General features: G+C 49.4%; 1 protein-coding gene across 2 annotated transcripts in view; it reads left to right on the forward strand.

Annotated features, from left to right (window-relative positions):
- The first annotated feature begins 11,287 nt into the window (after positions 1–11,287).
- The window catches only part of LOC102463811 (interferon-induced very large GTPase 1-like), a 37,014-nt gene continuing 24,965 nt past the window's right edge, over positions 11,288–23,336 (forward strand). Inside the window, exon 1 of one of the 2 annotated variants that reach the window (XM_075925942.1) lies at positions 11,288–11,592. The gene's annotated coding sequence lies outside the window, so the exon portion shown is untranslated. The remainder of the gene's footprint in view (positions 11,593–23,336) is intronic. The other variant, XM_075925943.1, reaches the window with a different exon arrangement.

Genomic DNA, 23,336 nt, shown 5'->3' on the forward strand with positions numbered 1-23,336 from the left:
AGACTGCTGCTGCATATGGCCCCTGGCCAGTCTTGTCCAGCCAGATGCCTTCGTTAGCCAGGCGCTGTCTAATCACTGCCCAGGCTGTCCCGTCAGCACTTGGATGGATCCTTTGGCACAGAGTGGAACATTTAAAAGGTGCCCAGAGGCAGAGGGTCTTCAGCTCCATCACGGGCCCATTGAACAGTTAGGCTGGGGGAGGCCACAAGGAGTTTTATTCCCACCCTCTACCAGGTGGGTCGGGGGGGTCCCTACGCCCAGGCTGACTGGCTCCGCCAATGTGAGTCTGAACCAGACGGAGATGGGTCACTAGTTCCCCCTCCCTGGGGCCCACCTGGACACTCTCCAACCAGGCAGCAGGTCCCAGGCTCTCCCCAGCCCCCCCCACTCAGCCCCCTGGCCAGGCCTCCTCTGCTCCCGCCCCTTTCCCGGTGTCTGTCTTGTCTGCACCTGAGTGCGGCCGCTTCCCCCTCCCCCCTGCCTTGGCACAGCTGGGGAGCCCTGATCCCGCAGGGGAAAGAGGCTCCGGGCCAGCCCAGAGGCTCCGGGAACAGCAGTTTCAGGGGTCTCCTGCTTGGCTCTGCAGCGCCGCGCTGCCCCATGCTTAGCACCGCCGGCCGGGGGGCGATTTCCCTTCGAACCGCAGGCACGTCTCCGCCGGGAACCATCTCCAGGGACTGGCGCTGGGGCACGGCTGGGAGAAGGTTCCCGGGGACGGCGGGAGAGGCACCTTGCTGCCAGGCTGCCCCTCCGGCGCATGGCCGGTCCCTGCTCCCAAGCTGGGGGCCACTGCCCGTCTCGAGGGAGAGTCTGGACAAACGTTAACGGGGCAGCAGTGAGTCTTGCCCCAGGCCTGTTCGTGGGGGGGTGAAGCTTTGGCTGAACCTTTGCCCAGCGGAGCCCGGCAGGGAAACCTTCACTCGGACAGTTCCCCTTTGGCTACGTTAAATCACCTGACAACAGGCGTCTCCGTGGAAACGCTCGGCCCCATAGCTGGGAGCAGCTACCGTCGACAAAGCTTCTGTCGACAAAGTGTGTCTAGACTACAGCCAGTTCTGTTGACAAAGCAAGCTGCTTCTTCTACAGAGAGTCTAGATGCTCTCTTTTGAGAACACACAGTGTGGATGCAATAGCGTTTTTATCGACAGAACTCTGTCGACAAAAGGCATTATTCCTTGTAGAAAGAGGTTTACAGCCATCGACAAAACTGCCTCATTCTGTTGACTTTCTAAAGAACTCGGCGGTAGTGTAGGGAGAGGTATAGTTTTGTCGACAAAAGTCCACTTTTGTCGATAAGACCTGTAGCCTAGACACACCCTTGGTGTCCACAGACACACAATATCTTAATGGAGAGTTCTTACAACTTTTTGCACACAGTTTGTGCTAAAACGATGGCTCTGGCCCTCCTTGAGCTAATATCATTTGCTCATCATGACTGATCTTATCTCTTCTCCAGCGCCCACCACCTCTCAGCTGAGCGAGGGTTTGGCAGCTGTTCAAGGGAAGCGTTGGACTCCAACGAGGCTCAACCAAGTCGACGAGCCACAGATTGTGATTTTCACATGTGCCACATTGGAGGTGCAAAGTTTACTCTAAATAGCTTGTAAAACATTGCTCCCCCGGGAGGTGGTGGGTGCTGGGGAATAGCTGAGATTGTCCTGATGAGCTCATGGTTACTGAACAGCTTGCCAAGCGAGGGGGGTGGACTCCCTGTGGCTTAGCTCTTCAGAACAAGAGATCTCTTTGGAAATGACACGTCAGTGCAGCTTCTGCAATAGGCCTATGGCCAATGCACACTGGTCAGGCTAGACAATGCCAGGAATCCTTTCTGGCCTTGGAGTTTATGAATCTACCAAGATCTTTCCTGTTACCACATTCTGAAAACCAAATGAGCTGCTTTAAACTTCTCATGGTGGCTGGCTCAAGTGGCACAGATCAGCTGATTGTCTTGATTTCTGATTGTGGTTTCTTCTTCATTCTCACCTTAGTTCTAATTCTCAGAAGTGCAGCTTATTACTGATAACACCGCTTCCTGTTGCGTGCTATTTGCATTTCACTTATTAGTTCATCACCCCAACATCTTCTGACTCTTCCCCTGTCTTACCGCCCTTTCCCTGGGCAAGCAACAAGTCTGTCCAAAATCATAGAATACTAGGACTGGAAGGGACCACGAGAGGTCATCGAGTCCAGTCCCCTGCCCTCATAGCAGGACCAAGAACTATCTAGACCATCCCTGATAGACATTATCTAACCTGCTCTGAAATATCTCTAGAGATGGGGATTCCACAACCTCCCTGGGCAATTTATTCCAGTGTTTGACCACCCTGAGAGTTAGGAACGTTTTCCTAATGTCCAACCTAAACCTCCCTTGCTGCAGTTTAAGCCCATTGCTGCTTGTTCTATCCTCAGAGGCCAAGATGAACAAGTTTTCTCCCTCCTCCTTATGACACCCTTTTAGATACCTGAAAACGGCTATTATGTCCCCCCTCAGTCTTCTCTTTTCTAAACTAAACAAACCCAATTCCTTCAGCCTTCCTTCATATGTCATGTTCTCTAGAACTTTAATCATTCTTGTTGCTCTTCTCTGGACCCTCTCCAATTTCTCCACATCTTTCTTGAAATGCGGTGCCCAGAACTGAACACAATATTCCAACTGAGGCCTAACCAGCACAGAGTAGAGCGGAAGAATGACTTCTCGTGTCTTGCTCACAACACACCTGTTAATGCAGCCCAGAATCATGTTTGCTTTTTTTGCAACAGCATCATACTGTTGACTGATATTTAGCTTGTGGTCCACTATAACCCCTAGATCCCTTTCTGCCGTACTCCTTCCTAGACAGTCGCTTCCCATTCTGTATGTATGAAACTGATTGTTTCTTTCTAAGAAGAGCACTTTGCATTTGTCTTTATTAAACTTCATCCTGTTTACCTCTGACCATTTCTCCAATTTGTCCAGATCAGTTTGAATTATGACCCTATCATCCAAAGCAGTCGCAACCCCTCCCAGCTTGGTATCATCTGCAAACTTAATAAGCGTCCTCTCTTAGCCATCAACTAAATCATTGATGAAGATATTGAACAGAGCTAGTCCCAAAACAGACCCCTGCGGAACCCCACTGGTTATACCCTTTCCAGCAAGTTTGAGAACCATTAATAACTACTCTCTGAGTACTTTTATCCAGCCAGTTATGCACCCACCTTATAGTAGTCCCATTTAAGTTGTATTTGCTTAGTTTATTGATAAGAATATCATGCGAGACCACATCAAATGCCTTACCAAAGTCTATAACACATCCACCGCTTCTCCCTTATTCACAAGACTCAATATCCTATCGAAGAAAGCTATCAGATTGGTTTGACATGATTTGTTCTTTACAAATCCATGCTGGCTGTTCCCTATCACCTTGCAACATTCCAAGTGTTTACGGATGATTTCCTTAATGCTCAATTATCTTCCCTGGCACAGAAGTTATACCTGTCTGTAGTTTCCTGGGTTGTTCTTATTTCCCTTTTTAGAGATGGGCACTAGATTTGCTCTTTTCCAGTCTTCTGGAATCTCTCCTGTCTCCCATGATTTTCCAAAGATGATAGCTTGAGGCTCAGATACCTCCTCTATCAGCTCCTTGAGTAATCTAGGATGCATTTCATCAGGCCCTGGTGACTTGCAGGCATCAAACTTTTCTAAGTGATTTTTAACTTGTTCTTTTTTTATTTTATCTTCTAAACCTACCCCCTTCCCACTAGCATTCACTGTCTGGCATTCCTTCATCAGACTTCTTGGTGAAGACAGAAACAAAGAAGTCATTAAGTAACTCTGCCATTTCCAAGTTTCCAGTTACTGTTTCTCTCTCCTCACTGACCAGTGGGCCTACCCTGTCCTTGGTCTTCCTCTTGCTTCTAATGTATTTATAAAAAGTCGCCTTGTTTCCCTTTGTTTCCATAGCTAGTTTGAGCTCATGTTGTGCTTTTACCTTTCTAATCTTGCCCCTGCATTCCTGTGTTGTTTGCATATATTCATCCTTTGTAATTTGTCCTTTCCATTTTTTATATGACTCCTTTTTATTTTGAGATCATGCAAGATCTCGTGGTTAAGCCAAGGTGGTCTTTTGCCATATTTTCTATCTTTCCTACGCAGTGGAATAACTTGATTTTGGGCCCTTAATAACATCCCTTTGAAAAACGGATAACTCTCTTCAGTTGTTTTCCCCCTTAGTCTTGCTTCCCATGGGACCTTACCTATCAGCTCTCTGAGCTCACCAAAATCTGCCTTCCTCAAATCCATTGTCTCTAATTTGCTGTTTTCCTTTCTATCCTTCCTTAGAATTGTGAACTCTAGGATTTCATGATCACTTTCACCCATCCTGCCCTCCACTTTAAAATTCTCAATCAGCTCCTCCCTATTTGTTAAAATCAAGTCTAAAACAGCTTCCCCCCGCTAGCTTTTTCAACCTTCTGGAATAGAAAGTTGTCACCAATTCAGTCCAAGAACTTATTGGATAGTCTGTGCCCCGCTCTGTTAGTTTCCCAACAAATGTCTGGATAGTTGAAGTCCCCCATCACCACCAAATCTTGGGGTTTGGATGATTTTGTTAGTTGTTTAAAGAAAAGCCTCATCCACTTCTTCCACCTGGGTAGGTGGCCTGTAGTAGACTCCTGGCATGACATCACCCTTGTTTTTAATCCCTTTTAGCCTAACCCAGAGACTCTCAACATGTCTCCTACGTCTATCTCCATCTCACTCCAAGGCTGTGTCTACACTGGCATCCCTCCCGGAAAAGGATGGCTGCAATTTGCATTTACATGGCTGCCGCTTTTTTCCGTCTTGGGGAAAAGCCGGAGAAAAGCACCAGTCTAGACGTTATTCTCTGGAAAAAAAAGCCTAGAGAAATTGCGGAATCTCCATCACTGGAGATATTTAAGACCAGGTTAGACAGACACCTGTCAGGGATGAGCTAGGGCAACTCAACTTTGGAAGCCCCAGGGGCCACACTGATACTTACAGAACATGCTGAGGGCCGCAACTTAAGCGTGGCTGCATATGCAAGCAAATCTATACAAATAGCTTCTCTCACACTGACAGGCATGAATACAAAGATTAAGGCAAGACACACAACACACAGGCCCCATTTAAGTCAGTTCTGTTGATATTCATAAAATGCAATAATTACACGATTTCTACCCATGTGACAGCACTTTTCATGAGCAATGGCAGTCCAAGAATTTAACTACTAAACCGCATCTCAACAGAAGATCATTACACTGAATACTTTTTTGTTTCAGCTCCCACTCGCCGGCCACATGTTGATCCCCACATAAGCCCAAACTGCACCACGGGGCGCAAACAAACTGGCTGTGGGCAGCATACCAAGTTATTAATAAATATTTTTAAACCTCGACCTTTTCTGTCTGCTGCCATGTCTCCTCCCCTTGCTCCATCATCTCCTCTGGTGCCTGCTGTCCCCAACTCCTCACCCTCTTCTACTGTCCTGACTCCTGCCCTTCTCACTGCCCTCAGCCCTGCTGCAACCTGCCCCCCTCCACCAGCCCTTCTCTCCCCCCTGTGCCCACTCCTCCAGTAGCCCCACTCTGATCATGTGAGCTACCCCTCCTCATCCCCTCTCCTAACACCTCTCTCTACACACCTGCCCTGCCTCTCTCCTCTGGTGCTGGTCCCTCCCCTGCGGGTGTCTGCCCTTCTGCTTCATCCCAGAATCTCCTGGCACTTGCACCTTCCCTTAGCCCTGCACCCTTCTGGTGCCTCCCCCTTCCCTTACTGCCCCTGCCCCTTTTTTCCCTGAGGCCCAACCCTCACCATTCTCTGCCCCATTCCCCTCCTGCCCCTCTGTGCCCTCACACATGACTTGCTCCACCCCCATCTTTCTCCTTCCTGAGAAGGAGCGTCAGACTTCTCATGCAAGAAGCCCTGATTTTCTACAGTACAACGTCAGTTTACTTGCGCAAGAATGCGTGGCCAGTGTAGACAGGCGGCATGTTTTTGCGCAAGAACGCACCAGTGTAGACATAGCCATTGTGTGTGGCAGACCCCAGTGGCTGGCACCAGTGGTGGAGCGAGTGGGGGCTTGAGGGTTTGTTACCTTGCGAGCAGGGAAAGGCTGGGCAGGGACAGGCCACAAAGAGCCTCCGCAGTGAAAACAAGGAGATTGAGGTGGTGGAAGAGGGGACTGGGAGAAAGACTCAGACGGTGATGTGGCTGCGTTGACAAGCCAGGTGGTTTCTGTAGCACATGTTGGTGCAGACAGACGGACAGGTAAGGGTTGGATAGCTCAGTGGTTTAAGCATTTGCCTACTAAACCTAGGGTTGTCAGCTCAATCCTTGAGGGAGCCATTTAGGGATCTGGGGCAAACCTGCCAGGGATGGTACTTGGTCCTGCTATGAGGGTGGTGGAGTGCACTCAATGACCTCTCAAGGTCACTTCCAGCTTTATGAGATGGAAAATCACTATATTAAGGGTGAGGGATGTTGCATACAGGGGGGTTATTTTCTCTGTGTAAACAGGGTCTGAACTAATGCAGCCAGCTGCCCTGCAAGGTATCCAACGGTTGCTATGTAAATACAGCTCATGCTCATTCTGGAATGGGGGGGGGTGGTGATTATGTAAATCTAGTTCAGCCAGTGCTATAGGCCTGATGGATGGTCAATTGTTAAATGGAATGTGGTGTGTTGTAACTAATTTGGCTGTTGGCTGTTGTGGGGTCACACACTATGTTAACCCTAAATGTAGGAATTGTAAAATATCACCCCAGTGCTTGCAGGAGAGACACTGTCATTGTAAAGAGTCTCAGATGGACAAACCTCCCCTTCCCAGACTCGATTGGATTGGATTGGGGAGGGGGAGGAGCTTGAATCAGCCAGCTACATACCCTCCAGGCATGAGTTATAAGACTGGTTCAACCTGTTTCTCCCTTCCCCCATCTCTCATTCTAAGGATAGACTTAAACAGACTCCACAAGGGGTCTCTTTATTATTTTGGAATATTATTCTAGAGGGAGCTGGAGTCTTTTGGCCAGGCTAGGTGGTGGGCCAAGAGTTAAAATTACAGAGAACACCCCCTGCATGCAGCTATCCCGTGGTTGCATTAACCCAATGTGTGCCCCACCCTGATCAAGTGAGCTACCCCTTCTCATCTCCTCTTCCAACACCTCCGTCTACACACCTGCCCTGCCTCTCTCCTCTGGTGCTGGTCCCTCCCCCGCAGGTGTCTGCCCTTCTGCTTCACCCCAGAATCCCCTGGCACCTGCACCTTCCCTTACCCCTACTGGTGCCTCCCCCTTCCCTCACTGCCCCTGTGCCCTTTGCCCTCTTTTTCCCTGATGCCCATCCTCTGCCCCCATTCCCCTCATGCCCTCACACATGCCTTGCTCCATCCCTGCCTTCCTCATGCCCACCCCTTCTTTCAAGCCTTCTCCCAGCACCTCCCCCTCCGCCCTCTAGCCCCCAGTGGCTTTACCCTCTCTTCTCTCAGCATCACCCTGTCCCCCCTCCCATGACACCTCCCCTCCTGCCCTTTCCCTCATTGTCTGTACTTGGCCCCCTGGCATTTGTCTCTCCTGCACCCTGTCCCTTGGTGCCTTCCCCTTTCTTCTCCTGACCTGTCCCCCTCTCCTCATCACAAGCCCCTTCCTCTCCCACCCCTCCCCCTATTTTTCCCCCTCCCCTACCTTCTGTCTTCCAGTTTGCGGGGCAGGGGGGCTGGAGTCTGCGATCAGGCCCTGCTGCCCCACTGTCTGTTGAGGGGACATAGGCCGCTCTGGTATCCGTTGCCTGTTTCTTCTGGGACTGCGGAGTCTGAGCATCCGCCCCGTGGTATTGTATGCCATGTTCCGGCTGCTACAGGAGAGTGGGCGCTTCCCTGAGCTGAGCTGTGCTCACCTCATTGGCCTGGGCCTGGGTGGACAGCCTCCCCTTTGTCTGCCATGCCGCCGGCATTTAAAATACCCGGTGCGTGGCATGAGCATGCACCGCAAGGGTGTGGGGGCGGGGCAGGGACGGCCCACCGCGCCTGCTTGCTGCAGTGTCTGCCCAGGGGTGAGGCCTCTGAATCCCGTCACCCCTGTCTGGCACGCAGTGTGCACATGACCTCCGAGGGTCGCCAGGTTGGTCTATAAGGGTATGTCTACACTACAAAGTTAATTCAAACTAATAGCCGTTAGTTTGAATTAACTTTCATAGGGGCTATACATACAAACCACTAGTTCGAATTTAAATTGAACTAGCGGAGCACCTAATTCGAACTAGGTAAACCTCATTCTACGAGGACTAACGCCTAGTTCGAATTAAGTAGTTCGAATTAAGGGCTGTGTAGCCACTTAATTTGAACTAGTGGGAGGCTAGCCCTCCCCAGCTTGCCCTGGTGGCCACTCTGGGCACCACCAGGGAAACTTTTCTGCCCCCTTCCCAGCCCCGGAGTCCTTAAAGGGGCACGGTCTGGCTACGGTGCTTGTGCCAGTTGAAAGCCTGCCAGGACCCAGCCAGCAGACCCTGCATCTGGCACGGCAAGAGCCAGCCACCCGCTGCCACCCAGCCCTCCGCATCTTCCCAGGACCTGGGTGGTGGCTCCCAGGAGCCTACCCAGGTCCGCAAGAGGCGGGCGCCTGCCTGGTCTAGTGCGGAGATCATGGACTTCATCGAGGTTTGAGGGGAGACCTCCAATGTCCACAATCTCTGAACTAGGCACAGGAACGCGGCCATTTAGGGCAGGATAGCTGCCAGCCAGGCCGCGAAAGGCCACATGCGAACCCAGGAACAGGTTAGCATGAAAATCAAGTTGGTCCAGTGAGACCCCCGACCCTGAGCCCTGAGCTTAGAACATAAGAACGGCCATACTGGGTCAGACCAAAGGTCCATCTAGCCCAGTAGCCTGTCTGCCGACAGCGGCCAACACCAACTACCCTGGAGGGGATGGACCGAAGACAATGACCAAGCCATTTGTCTCGTGCCATCCATCTCCAGCCTTCCACAAACAGAGGCCAGGGACATTGTTCCTACCCCTGGCTAATAGCACTCCATGGAACCAACCTCCATGAATTTATCTAACTTCTCTTTAAACTCTGTTATAGTTCTAGCCTTCACAGCTCCTGTGGCAAGGAGTTCCACAGGTTGACTATGTGCTGTGTGAAGAAGAACTTTAGCTTATTACTTTTAAACCTGCTGCCCAATAATTCCATTTGGTGTCCTCTAGTCCTTATATTATGGGAACTAATGAAGAACTTTTCTTTATGCACCCTCTCCACACCACTCATGCTTTTATAGACCTCTATCATATCCCCCCTCAGTCTCCTCTTTTCTAAGCTGAAAAGTCCCAGGGTATGTCTACACTACCCCGCTAGTTCGAACTAGCGGGGTAATGTAGGCATACCGCACTTGCAAATGAAGCCCGGGATTTGAATTTCCCGGTCTTCATTTGCATAAACTGGGCGCTGCCATTTTTAAATCCCTGCTCGTTCGAACCCCGTGCAGTGTGGCTACACGCGGCATGAACTAGGTAGGGTTACTTCCACGAGGAGTAACGGTAGTTCGGACTAGGAAGCCTAGTCTGAACTATCTAGTTCATGCCGCGTGTAGCCACGTGGCACGGGGTTCGAACGAGCAGGGATTTAAAAATGGCGGCGCCCAGTTTATGCAAATGAAGCCTGGGAAATTGAAATCCCGGGCTTCATTTGCAAGTGCGGTATGCCTACATTACCCCGCTAGTTCGAACTAGGAGGGTAGTGTAGACATACCCTCAGTCTCTTTAGCCTCTCTTCATAAGCGACCTGTTCCAAACCCCTAATTATTTTAGTTGCCCTTTTCTGAACCCTTTCCAAAGCCAAAATATCTTTTTTGAGGTGAGGATTCCACATCTGTACACAGTACTGAAGATACGGCGTTCCATAGTTTTATACTTCCCCTCCTCCTTCTTCCCCTGGCTTCCCCCTTCCAGCTCCCTCCTCCCAGATTTCCCCCTCCCCTCTTCCACCTCCTTTTCCCAGTCTCCCCAGAGGTTAATCCCCCCCAGTTTTGTTAAATAAAGAGAGTTTCTATTTTTGAACACACGTGTCCTTTATTTTTTATATCAGGAAGGGAGGCTAGGGAGGGGTAAGTGGAAGGAGGTGAGGGAGGAATGGGGCACGAGCCCCTGATGGGGAGGACTGGGGTGGCTCTGCTGGCTCCTCGGGGTGGAAGCTCTCCTGCAGGGCCTCCTGGATCCTAACAGCTCCCCAGTTGACCCTCCCCTGGATGGCAGCCTGCAGCAAGTGCAGCCGGGCTGATGGCCGAATGCTGTGATGTGCCGAGTGTGAGCACTCAGGGCACTCCAAGACAGGACTGCTTTGCTGTCCCTCATTGAGGTAGACAAGCAAGCGGGGAACCCTGAGAACTGTCTGTCCGTGGTGGGGGTCGGGTCCCTTTAAGCGCAGCCCTCGGCTAGCCTGAGACAGCAGCTCCACACCCTAAGTCCTAACCTGGTGCCCTGCCGGCACTGGTTCCAGCCAGCCTTAACCTCGGTTCAGGGTCCACTCAATGTGGACATGCTATTTTGAATTAGCAAAATGCTAATTCGAATTAGTTTTTAGGTCTAGATGCACTAGTTCGAATTAGCTTAGTTCAAATTAACTAATTCAAATTAAGTTAGTTCAAATTAGTGCTGTCGTGCAGACATACCCAAAGAGAGTCTCACACGTGCTCCTTCTCTTTATATAGTGTCTGAATGGCTCCTGTGACTCATTCACCTCGTCATCAGGGAGCATGCCCAGACTTCCCTGTATCCAGCAGAGAGCATGCCCAGACTTCCCTCATTGACATGTGCTTCATTGTTCCCAGTCTTCTTCAAACACACTCTCACACTCACACTCTCTCTCCATTCACTCAGGGGAGAATGCAGCTTAGGGAAAGTTACAAGCAAGGTGGCTGAGAGTTACAGAGATTACAAAGTTGCAGTTTACAGTAAGTTTGAGAGTTACACAGATCTCAAAACTTGACAAAAATCACAATGAGTTACAGTTAAAAATCTTAGACCTTACAGTTTGGTGTAGCTTCAGAAAATCCATGTATATAAATCTAGTGAGCTCAGGCGGAGGCTTTTTTCATGCAACACATAAAGTGTGTGCACACAGTGCAGTATACAAGAGCTTTGCGTGGGTGTGTGGCGGCAGAGCGTCCTTTCTGTGAAATAACAGTTACAAAACCACATCATTTATTTGATAGTGTGACATCCCTACCCACCATGCTGCTGTCCACACCCCTCAATGGTTGTTAAGAGGCTAAATAGCTTTGTGGATCTGGTTCTAAATTATTAACTTTTCCTTTGCATTGGCACTAGGAAAATGCTAGATTATCTCTCCCTACTCTACACGTACCCCTCTGCCTGTGTTTTGTTCAACTTCTATAGACGTTAGGGTACGTGACAGATTGGTCAGAACGTCACCTTTGTTCACTTCTCTTGCAGACTCTGCTTTACAGGAAATCAACAAGTGGCTTTCAGGTTGCCGGAGCTGAGCCTTTGCTGTATAAGTAGCTGCGTGGTCTCCTGTGAGCGAGGTGAGAGCAGAGCAGGCGCAGGACCGAGCAGAGACCTGGGCACTCTGGGCTGGAAGGTACCGTTCTGGCTTTGGGGAGCCTCAGATCCGAGCTGCCAGGGCAGAGGGGGCTCGTGGGCCAAGACGCAGGGTGCAATGGGGAGAAGGGTTGGATGTTAGCACAGCCCGGTGGAGTCTCTGAGGACGGGGAGCCTGGACACAGGAGCCAGCTGGTAGGACAAAGGCCATCAGAATACACCAGACTCTAGTCTTACAGGTGGGGGTGGGGCTGCCCCCAGCTATGGGGCCGAGCGTTTCCACAGAGGTGCCTGTTGCCAGGTGATTTAACGTAGCCAAAGGGGAACTGTCCGAGTGAAGGTTTCCCTGCCGGGCTCCGCTGGGCAAAGGTTCAGCCAAAGCTTCACCCCCCCACGAACAGGCCTGGGGCAAGACTCACTGCTGCCCCGTTAACGTTTGTCCAGACTCTCCCTCGAGACGGGCAGTGGCCCCCAGCTTGGGAGCAGGGACCGGCCATGCGCCGGAGGGGCAGCCTGGCAGCAAGGTGCCTCTCCCGCCGTCCCCGGGAACCTTCTCCCAGCCGTGCCCCAGCGCCAGTCCCTGGAGATGGTTCCCGGCGGAGACGTGCCTGCGGTTCGAAGGGAAATCGCCCCCCGGCCGGCGGTGCTAAGCATGGGGCAGCGCGGCGCTGCAGGGCCAAGCAGGAGTCCCCTGAAACTGCTGTTCCCGGAGCCTCTGGGCTGGCCCGGAGCCTCTTTCCCCTGCGGGCTCAGGGCTCCCCAGCTGTGCCAAGGCAGGGGGGAGGGGGAAGCGGCCGCACTCAGGTGCAGACAAGACAGACACCGGGAAAGGGGCGGGAGCAGAGGAGGCCTGGCCAGGGGGCTGAGTGGGGGGGGCTGGGGAGAGCCTGGGACCTGCTGCCTGGTTGGAGAGTGTCCAGGTGGGCCCCAGGGAGGGGGAACTAGTGACCCATCTCCGTCTGGTTCAGACTCACATTGGCGGAGCCAGTCAGCCTGGGCGTAGGGACCCCCCCGACCCACCCGGTAGAGGGTGGGAATAAAACTCCTTGTGGCCTCCCCCAGCCTAACTGTTCAAAGGGCCCGTGATGGAGCCTCCTCTGCTGAACACCCTCAGTCTCTGGGAGCCTCTTAAAGGGCCCCCCTGTGCCAAAGGATCTGACGGGACAGCCTGGGCAGTGATTAAACAGCGCCCTGCTAACGAAGGCGTCTGTCTGGAGGAGACTGGCCAGGGCAGCAGTTTCCAGCCTTTTCCAGATGGGGACCCGTTCTGACAATTCAGGAAGTCTTGGTGACCCAGGGCAATTCAAAAACGGGGGGGGGGGGGGGGGAGGCAGAGCCACCTGGGGAGACACTCGTGACCCTTTTGTAATGCAAGGGTGACTCATATTTGGGTCCTGACCCAGAGGTTGAGAAACCCTGGGCTAGGGCCTTACATAACAGCAGTTTCCTTGCTGTTGCCTCTGTAATGAACATGTTCTCCGGGACAGGCCAGAATGGCTGCGTTGCTTTGTGTTCTACTCTTATTCCTCAGCAAAATTATGTAAAGTATCAGCAAATATTAAAATACTAACTGTATTTGTTCAGGCTCCTTAAAAGGGAGAATTGCAAGCGACAGGTCAAGTATACTCTTCTGTACAATTAAACCTTGTAACAATACCTGGATTGTGGGTAACAAAGGCAGCTGCCTTTTCCTAAGGTACATCCTGTGTAACGCAGAAGAACATATGTTGCTGGTTTCTTTTACCAAACTTGGTGGCTGTGTCTAGACTGGCCAGTTTTTCTGGAAAATCAACCGCTTTTCCAGAAATACTTGCCAGCTTGAATTTCTGCAAAAGCACTGACTTCCTACTGTCAGAAATCAGCGCTTTTTGTGGAATTACTATGCTGCTCCCATTCAGGCAAAAGTCCCTTTGGCGTAAAACTTTTGCGCAAAAGGGCCAGTGTAGACAGCTGAGATTTGTTTTCCGCAAAAAAGCCCCGATCGCAAAAATGGCGATCGGGGCTTTTTTGCGCAAAAGTGCGTCTAGATTGGCACGGACGCTTTTCCGCAAAAAGTGCGTTTGCAGAAAAGTGTCCGTGCCAATTTAGACGCTCTTTTCCACAAATGCTTTTAACGGAAAACTTTTCTGTTAAAAGCATTTGTGGAAAATCATGCCAGTCTAGACATAGTCGGTATGTTTGAAATTGCAACTGACTTGATGCCTATTTCCGGACCCAAGATGCTGCAGCAACTGATTGAGACCCCCAAGGGTGTGACTGCAGTTGGCCAGTACAAATACGCAAGTAACAGTGTTAATACTTGAATTTCACCTAAGGGTGAAGTTACCCTTGTTTCCTTCCCTACTGCCTCCCACTTACAGATTCAGAGGCGAGCAGCGCTTGGCAAGAGTTTGCTTTCCTTTCTACACTGACACTGGATGCAGCCCAACGAATTAAAAGGATTCGATGTTAACTCTTTTTAAGGATTAGTTTTAACTTTAATATGATCCCGGTAAAAGCAATTTGCTTTGCCCACTTCCTCTTTTCTCCAAAACACTCAGATCATTTCCCTTATAGGTTTTACTTATGTATTTTATTTTACTGAGATCTGTTAGTTGCTAATCAGTGATGCAGTGACCTGTCGAAACCATAAACTGAAAGCCCAGTCTCTGTCAGTCTGGCACAGTACAGAGTCTGCATATTGTCTCTACGACTAAGGGGGGGCTGAGTCTTCGGTACCTTTTTGTAAATAACATTTTTCTTTTGAAGAGTTGGTTTAATCATTTGGATGTAGTTTAGTTTCCTGGATTGTTAGCACTCTGCTTTTGGTGGAAGAGCAGCTTATACAAGAGCACTTAGGCAGCCTTTATTTCTTCTCTTTAATAATCACAGAAAATGGTACTTTATGCTGCTTCCCATGACTATGGGTATGTCTACACTTGCCCCCTAGTTCGGAGTAGGGATGCAAATGGAGCATACCGAAATTGCTAATGAAGCACAGGATTTAAATATCCTGCACTTAATTAGCATATTCGCCGCCAGCCACCATTTTGGATTCGGAGTATTGCGAAATAAGTTACCCTGTGTAGATGCGTTATTCTGAGTGAAAACCCTTCTCTCAGAATAACTGTTAAACCTCATTGCACGAGGAATGTCACAGGGCAGGGAGAACAGAGGTTCATGATTTCCCGATTCACTCAAAAGGAGAATCCCAGCTTTAATTCTTTTAAAGTAAGTTTTTAGGGCTTTACTCTGCAGACAGCCTTGAAAATCCAAACTACTATAGAACAATTAATTGTCCAACACTTTGATAACACAGAACTAAGGCTGTCTAGTGCTGCCTTGTGCCCTTCCAGTGTGTGGAGAGAGGCTAACCTGATCTCCAAACCACAGGAAATATAAAATGAAGGTGAATGCTACCCTTGTAATGCAGTTCCCCTATTCCTAACCCATGTGAGAGGGGCCTCAGAATGTGAATAACCCACCTTAGCACTTCACCCTTACAGATGCTACAGGGCACTGCAGGACTGGAGCACACAAGTGCTGTAAGCCAAACACCTTGGCTACGTTTAGACTGGCATGATTTTCTAGAAATGCTTTTAACGGAAAAGTTTTCCGTTAAAAGCATTTTCGGAAAAGAGCGTCTAGATTGGCACGGATGCTTTTCTGCAAAAGCACTTATTTGCTAAAGCCAAATTCAGCAAGCAGGGCTGACGAGCCACTAGGAGCAGGGAAAGAAGGGGAGTGCTGCATTCCTTCCCCAGCTGGAAGGCCATGGAGGAAACAGGAGCTCACCCTCCTAGCTTGCTTGATCAGCAATGTGGAGTATAGCTACACTACAATGTTATTTGGAAATAAGTTATTTCAGAATAGTAACTCCCAAAATAACTATATCAAAATAGAGCATCCACACTCATTAGAGCCTGAATCGCATTTAAAGCCCTCCGGAGCACCCTGGGAAGGGCATTGGGACAGCAGTCTCTTTCTGTAGCTGGTGCCTGAGCTAGCTGAGACTTGTGCTTAAAAGGGGCTCCCATCTACAGCCGTATCTCAGACTCTTCACCTTTGCCTATCTCCTTGAGGGACAGCAAGCACCACACCGCATGCTCTGGTTGCCCTTCCAAATACCACAGCACTCTGAGCATGGAGCTGGACCTGCTGCAACGCACTCACCGGCTCTTAGACCTCCTGTTGCACCTCCTGGCGCAGTTTGTGCAGGCTGTCCCCCCAGCCCTGCTTGAGGACAACAAGCAGTTCAAAAGGGGTGACTCCCTCACCCAGACCTGGTGCTCCTCATGCACCATGGTCTCTCCCACCCACCCCCTCTGCACACCATGCACTCCCCCTTCTGGCACCGGAAGATCAGTACTGAGTGGTGGGACCAGATTGTCATGGAGTGGTAGGACAACCAGAACTTCCGCGTGTGGAAGGCCACCTTCCTGGAGCTGTGTGAGTGGCTCGTCCCTGCCCTCCAGTGAAGGAACACCCATATGAGACCCACCATCCCCATGAAGAAGCACATCACATCGCCCTCTGGAAGCTCTCCTCGCTGGACAGCTACTGCTCCATCAGGAACCAGTTCAACGTGGGGAGATTGACTGTTGTGGCCGTGCTCATGCAGATTTGGCTGTAGTGCTATTGTGCCAGAAGGGTGGTGAAGCACTGGAATGGGGTTCCCTAGGGAAGGGGACATGGAATCTCCCTCTCTAGAGGTTTTTCAGTCCTGCCTTCACAAAGCCCTGCCTGGGATGGTTTGGTTGGAGTTGCTCCTGCTGTGGGAAGGGGCTTGGGCTTGGGGAACTCCTCAGGGGTCTGGCAAACCTGTGAGGGTTTATCTACACAGCAAGTTAATTTGAAATAACTCTCCTAGCATCTACACAGCCAAACCGCTATTTCGAAATAAATTCAAAATACTGGAGCGCTTATTTCGAATTTGGGAAACCTCATTCTATGAGGAGTAACACCAAATTTGAAATAGCTAATTCGAACTAAGTGCTGTGTAGACACTTATATCGAAATAGGGGGCCTCCAGCCTTCCCAGGGAGCCCTGGTGGCCACTCCAGGCTCAACCAAGAACACTCCTCCCCGGAGCCCTTAAAGGGGTTGACTCTGGCCACAGCGCCTGTGCCAGCTCCAAGCCTGCCGGCCTAGAGCCAGCAGTCACTGCCCTGACCCGGTGGCCCCAGAACATGAGCCAGCAAGCCACTGGCAGCCAGCCCTCCACCACTCCCCAGGAGCAATCTGCCAGCTCCCAGGAGCCTGACAGAGCTGGAGAAGACGGGCGCCTTCCTGGTCCAGGGTGGAGATCATGGACCTTATTCAGGTTTGGGGGGGATGCCCCCAACGTCCATGATCTCCACACTAGATGGAGAAATGCAACCATCTATGGCAGGACAGCTGCCAGCCTGGCCACCAAAGGCCACATGCGAACTCAGGAGCAGGTTTGCAAGAAAATGAAGTTGGTCCAGCGAGACCCCCAACTCTGATCCCTGAGCTTCAACACACCTGTTGATACAACCTAGAATCATATTTACTTTTTTTGCAACAGCATCACACTGTTGGCTCATATTCAACTTGTGGTCCACTATGACCCCTAGATCCCTTTCCGCCATGCTCCTTCCTAGACAGTCGCTTCCCATCTTGTATGTATGGAACTGATTGTTCCTTCCTAAGTGGAGCACTTTGCATTTCTCTTTATTAAACTTCATCCTGTTTACCTCTGACCATTTCTCTAACTTGCTAAGGTCATTTTGAATTATGTCTCTATCCTCCAAAGAAGTTGCAACCCCACCCAGTTTGGTATCATCTGCAAACTTAATAAGCGTACTCTCTATCCCAATATCTACGTCATTGATGAAGATATTGAACAGTACGGGTCCCAAAACAGACCCTTGCGGAACTCCACTTGTTATCCCTTTCCAGCAGGATTTAGCACCGTTAACAACAACTCTCTGACTACGGTTATCCAACCAATTATGCACCCACCTTATCGTGGCCCTATCTAAGTTGTATTTGCCTAGTTTATCAATAAGAATATCGTGCATGTATCAACAGGTGTGTTGTAAGCAAAACTCGTGAAGTCATTCTGCCGCTCTACTCTGCACTAGTTAGGCCTCAGCTGGAGTACTGTGTCCAGTTCTGGGCGCCACATTTCAAGAAAGATGTGGAGAAATTGGAAAGGGTACAGAGAAGAGCGACAAGAATGATTAAAGGTCTAGAGAACATGACCTATGAAGCCAGGCTTCATGAACTGGGCTTGTTTAGTTTGGAAAAAAGAAGATTAAGGGGGGACATGATAGCGGTTTTCAAATATCTAAAAGGGTGTCACAAGGAGGAAGGAGAAAATTTGTTCCTCTTGGTTTCTGAGGACAGGACAAGGAGTAATGGGCTTAAAGTGCAGCAGGGGAGGTTTAGATTGGACATTAGGAAAAAATTCCTAACTGTCAGGGTGGTCAAATATTGGAATAAATTGCCAAGGGAGGTGGTGGAATCTCCCTCTCTGGAGATATTTAAGAACAGGTTAGATAGACATCTGTCAGGGATGGTGTAGACGGAGCTTGGTCCTGCCTTGAGGGCGGGGGGCTGGACTCGATGACCTCTTGAGGTCCCTTCCAGTCCTATTATTCTATGATTCTATGATTTAAATGGAGAGGCGATTATTTAAATCGCAGTTTCATTTCCCTTTGTCGTCCTGCCTCATCTACATGGCTCCGTGGACGGAGCCATGTTGTCTAGACACACCCAAGGAGAAGAAGCTGGAGGGGCAGACACAAGGGTGGGTGCTAGGTGGATTTGAGGGGGAGAGGGTGCTGGAGGGTGGTTGCTGAACCGCTCCCTGGTGGCAACCATGTGCTTAGTGGTGCTAGTATATGCCATGCACATTGTCTCCTGGTGCTGGGACAGATGCTGCCAAATGTTGCACTGCAGCTCTCCGTCAGCACGGTGCCTGTAGCGGTCCTCCTCAAAGTTCCTATTTAAGGAATGGAGGCACTCCAGATGTTCCTACTCCAAGCTGTCATGGGGTCACTAGCACCTGCGGCTCTCGTGGGGTCAGGAGGATGGTGGAGGAGGTGGTCGATGCATTGCACTCAGAGCTGGTCCAGCTGTGAATAAAAATGCAAAAGGCAGTCATCCCAGGAGACACAGTGCACAAAGCCTGGCCTTAATGTCTCAGCTGACACTGAAGGTCTCAGTTCAGATGATGGAGAAGTGCTTCGAGCAAGACCGTCTGTTGTCATTTGTGCACAGCTTGATTTCTCTGTGCCAAGTGGGGAGGAAAATATCACCTCAGGTTTGCTTTGACAGTTTTTAAAAAGGGTCACGTTACATTTTCCTTCCTGTCTCATAATTCCTTAAGCTCGCTCTTTCATGGGAACTACAACTCTGTGAGGGATAAAATTGAAAAGTTGACAGGTGAGATCCCTTGGCTTGTGTAGATTGAATGGATTATTTAAAATGGTTTCCAGGTTAGGGCATTTCCAGGTATTTGATTGTAATTCATTATCGTCATCATCAACAAGCATGGGCTCAGCGCCTGTTGGTGTCTGATGCCTCCCTCACTATTTCCTTCCATTTTTCCCTGTCAAGTGCAGAGTGGTTTGGTTTCTGTAGCCAACCCCACACCAATCTACTATATCATCTACCCATTCTTTGGGGGGCCTTCCTCTCCTATTCGGACCATCCATTATGCCGAATACCAGCGTCTTCACTTTTCACTCGTTGTTCATTCTGCAGATATGCCTAAATAGCTGTAATTTCCGTTGTATAACCTTCTGCAGTAGGTTCTCTTTCAGCTGTATCTTCCTATAGAATTCCTCTTTGGTGACCTCGTGCATCCATCCTATTCTCAGGATCTTTCCATAACAACTCCTCTCGAATGCCAATATCCTTCTCTTTGAATCTTTTGTTAGCACCAATGTCTTACATCCCTACAACATGCTGCTAAATACACACATTTTCAAGACACTCAGCTTAATTCCTAAGCTAATTGCTTTACTTTTCCAGATCTTATCCATTGCCTTCAAACTCGCTCTTGCTTGCGCTATTCTAGTTGCTATTTCCTTCTTACAGTCCAGCTCATCTGTCATATTGCTCCCCAAATACAAGAACTTGTCTACGTACTCTAGTTTGAGCCCATCCACACTTATCTTCCTTCCTATTTCCTTATCTCCAAATACCATTATCTTGGTTTTATCGATATTCAGAATCAGTCCATACCTCTTCCCTTCCTCATTTAGCAGCTGTACCGTTCTCGCTAGTTTCTCTTCATCTTCCTCGATGATAACGATATCATCCATGAACCTCAAGTTGTTAATTCGCATCCTGTGCACCAATATCCCTTCTACCTCCTCTTTGACCTTGTCCATCGCTCTCTCTAAGTGAATGATGAAGATACTCGGCAATATCGGATCTCCTTAACTCATACCTTTTCTCATTCTAAATCAACTTCCCAACTCTCCACTCGCGTAGCAAGAGAGGCAAACCTGGTAGGAGACCGGATTGGCTTACAGGGGAAATCCTTGGTGTACTTAAGCACAAAAAGGAAGCTTACAGAAAGTGGAAACTTGGACAAATGACTAGGGAGGAGTTTAAATGTATAGTTCGAGAATGCCGGCGGGTTATCAGGAAGGCGAAAGCGCAAATGGAGTTGCGACTAGCTAAGGATGTAAAGGATAACAAGAAAGGTTTCTACAGGCATGTCAACAAGAAGAAGGTGATCAGAGAGGGTGTGCAGTCCCTAATGGATGAAGGAGGTAACCTAGTGACAGAGGATGTGGGGAAAGCTGAAGTACTCAATGCTTTCTTTGCCTCTGTATTCACGGACAAGGTAGGCTCCTGGACTACTGTGCTAAGCGACGCAAGATGGGAAGAAGATGGACAGCCCTTGGTGGGTAAAGAACAGGTTAGGAAATATTTAGAAAAACTAAATGTACACAAATCCATGGGTCCAGACTTAATGCACCCAAGGGTACTGAAGGAGTTGGCAAATGTCATTGAGGAGCCTTTGGCCATTATCTTTGAAAAGTCATGGAGATCGGGCGAAATCCCGGATGATTGGAAAAAGGCAAATGTAGTGCCCATCTTCAAAAAAGGGAAGAAGGACGATCCAGGGAACTATAGGCCGGTCAGTCTTACCTCGGTTCCTGGAAAAATCATGGAAGGGATCCTAAAGGAATCCATTTTGAGACACTTGAATGAGAGGAAAGTGATCAGGAATAGTCAGCATGGATTCACAAAGGGCAAGTCGTGCTTGACCAATCTGATTAGCTTCTATGATGAGGTAACTGGCTCAGTGGACATGGGAAAGTCAGTGGATGTTATATACCTTGACTTTAGCAAGGCTTTTGATACGGTCTCCCACAATATTCTTGCCAGCAAGTTAAGGGAATGCGGATTGGATAAATGGACGGTAAGATGGATAGAAAGATGGCTAGAAGGCCGGGCCCAGCGGGTAGTGATCAATGGCTCGATGTCAGGATGGCGGTCGGTTTCTAGTGGAGTACCCCAAGGTTTGGTTCTAGGACCGGTTTTGTTCAATATCTTTATTAATGACCTGGATGAGGGGATAGATTGCACCCTCAGCAAGTTTGCAGATGACACTAAGCTAGGGGGAGAGGTAGATACGCTTAAGGGCAGAGATAGGGTCCAGAGTGACTTAGACAAATTGGAGGATTGGGCCACTAGAAATCTCATGAGATTCAACAAAGACAAGTGTAGAGTCCTGCACTTGGGACGGAAGAATCCCAAGCATAGTTACAGGCTGGGGACCAACCGGTTAAGTAGTAGTTCTGCAGAAAAGGACCTGGGGGTTACAGTGGATGAGAAGCTAGATATGAGTCAATAGTGTGCCCTTGTAGCCAAGAAGGCTAATGGCATATTAGGATGCATTAAGAGGAGCATTGCCAGCAGATCCAGAGATGTCATCATTCCCCTTTATTCGGCTTTGGTGAGGCCACATCTGGAGTACTGTGTCCAGTTCTGGGCCCCCCACTACAAAAAGGATGTGGACGCATTGGAGAGGGTCCAGCGGAGGGCAACCAAAATGATTAGGGGTCTGGAGCATATGACCTACGAGGAGAGGCTGAGGGACTTGGGTCTGTTTAGTCTGCAGAAGCGAAGAGTAAGGGGGGACTTGATAGCAGCCTTCAACTTCCTGAAGGGAGGTTCCAAAGAGGCTGGAGAGAGGCTGTTCTCAGTAGTGACAGATGGCAGAACAAGGAGCAATGGTCTCAAGTTGTGGTGGGAGAGGTCCAGATTGGATATTAGGAAAAACTATTTTACTAGAAGGGTAGTGAAGCATTGGAATGGGTTACCTAGGGAAGTAGTGGAGTCTCCATCCCTAGAGGTGTTTAAGTCTCGGCTTGACAAAACCCTGGCCGGGTTGATTTAGATGGGATTGGTCCTGCCTAGAGCGGAGGGCTGGACTTGACGACCTTCTGAGGTCTCTTCCAGTTCTATGATTCTATGATAAGGGGATGGTTGGATGAAATAACATGATCTTGGTAACTAATTGACCATTCATTATAGGGAACTTTCTGAGTGTCTGGCTGGTGAGTCTTACCCACATGCTCAGGGTTTAGCTGATCGCCATATTTGGGGTCAGGAAGGAATTTTCCTCCAGGGTAGATTGGCAGAGGCCCTGGAGGTTTTTCGCCTTCCTCTGTAGCATTGGGCACAGATCACAGCTGAAGGACTCTCTGCATGTTGGGGCCTTCAAAGTATTTGAAGGCTTCAATATCTGAGACATAGGTGAGAGGATTATTCTAAGAGGGGTGGGCGAGATTCTGTGGCCTGCGCTGTGCAGGGGGTCAGACTAGATGATCATAATGGTCCCTTCTGACCTTAAAGTCTATGAGTCTATGAGTCATTCTCAGTGCTGCCTCCGCATTATCATTGATATCCTTCGACAACTGTATCAGTCTCCTATCCACTCTGTGTGACTCCAACACCGCCCAAGTCACTTTCTGATCTGTACTGTCAAATGCCTTCTGAAAATCGATCAATCAATCTTAGTGCCAATATCTGCTGTCTGGTACTTCTATCTTTCCTGAATCCCACTTGCTCATCTGCTAGATGTTTCAATAATTAACTCCATTTCCTACATTCACTGATCTTCCTTGGTTATCATGGAATCACAGAACCCCAGGGCTGGAAGAGACCTCAGGAGGCATAGAGTCCAGCCCCCTGCCCAAAGCAGGACCAACCCAACTCCATCATTGCAGCTAGGGCTTTGTTAATCTTTGTTTTAAAAACCTCTAGGGATGAAGATTCCACACCTTCCCTAGGTAACACATCCCAGGGCTTCACCACTCTTCTAGGGAAATAGTTTTTCCTAATATCCAACCTAGACCTCCCCCACTGCAACTTGAGCCCATTGCTCCTCGTTCTGCCACCTGACCCCACTGAGACCAGCCTCTCACCATACTCTTCAGACACCCTTCCCTGCCCCCCGCCCCTGCCCCCATCCCCGCCCCCTGGGCTGCTTGTAGTTTTGCTTCTGGGAAAGGGAGTTTGTTATAAAAAAGAGGGAGGCAGGTGATTAAGAATAACAAGAGTAGTTATTCAAGTAACCTCGTGGAATGAGGTGTAACAGTTAATCCGAGCTAAGGACTTAGTTCGGATTAACTTTAAACCGCCGCGTGTAGCCACGGGCAGTTCGTTCAAACTAAGGGGATTTAAAAATGGCGGCCAGATGGGAAGATGCAAATCAAGCCCGGGATATTTAAATCCCGGGCTTGATTTGCAACTTCGAATGCCTACATTAGCCTCCCTAGTTCAAACTAGGGGGCTAGTGTAGACATACCC

Source organism: Pelodiscus sinensis, chromosome 3 (genome assembly GCF_049634645.1).
Source record: "Pelodiscus sinensis isolate JC-2024 chromosome 3, ASM4963464v1, whole genome shotgun sequence".
NCBI lineage: Eukaryota > Metazoa > Chordata > Testudines > Trionychidae > Pelodiscus > Pelodiscus sinensis.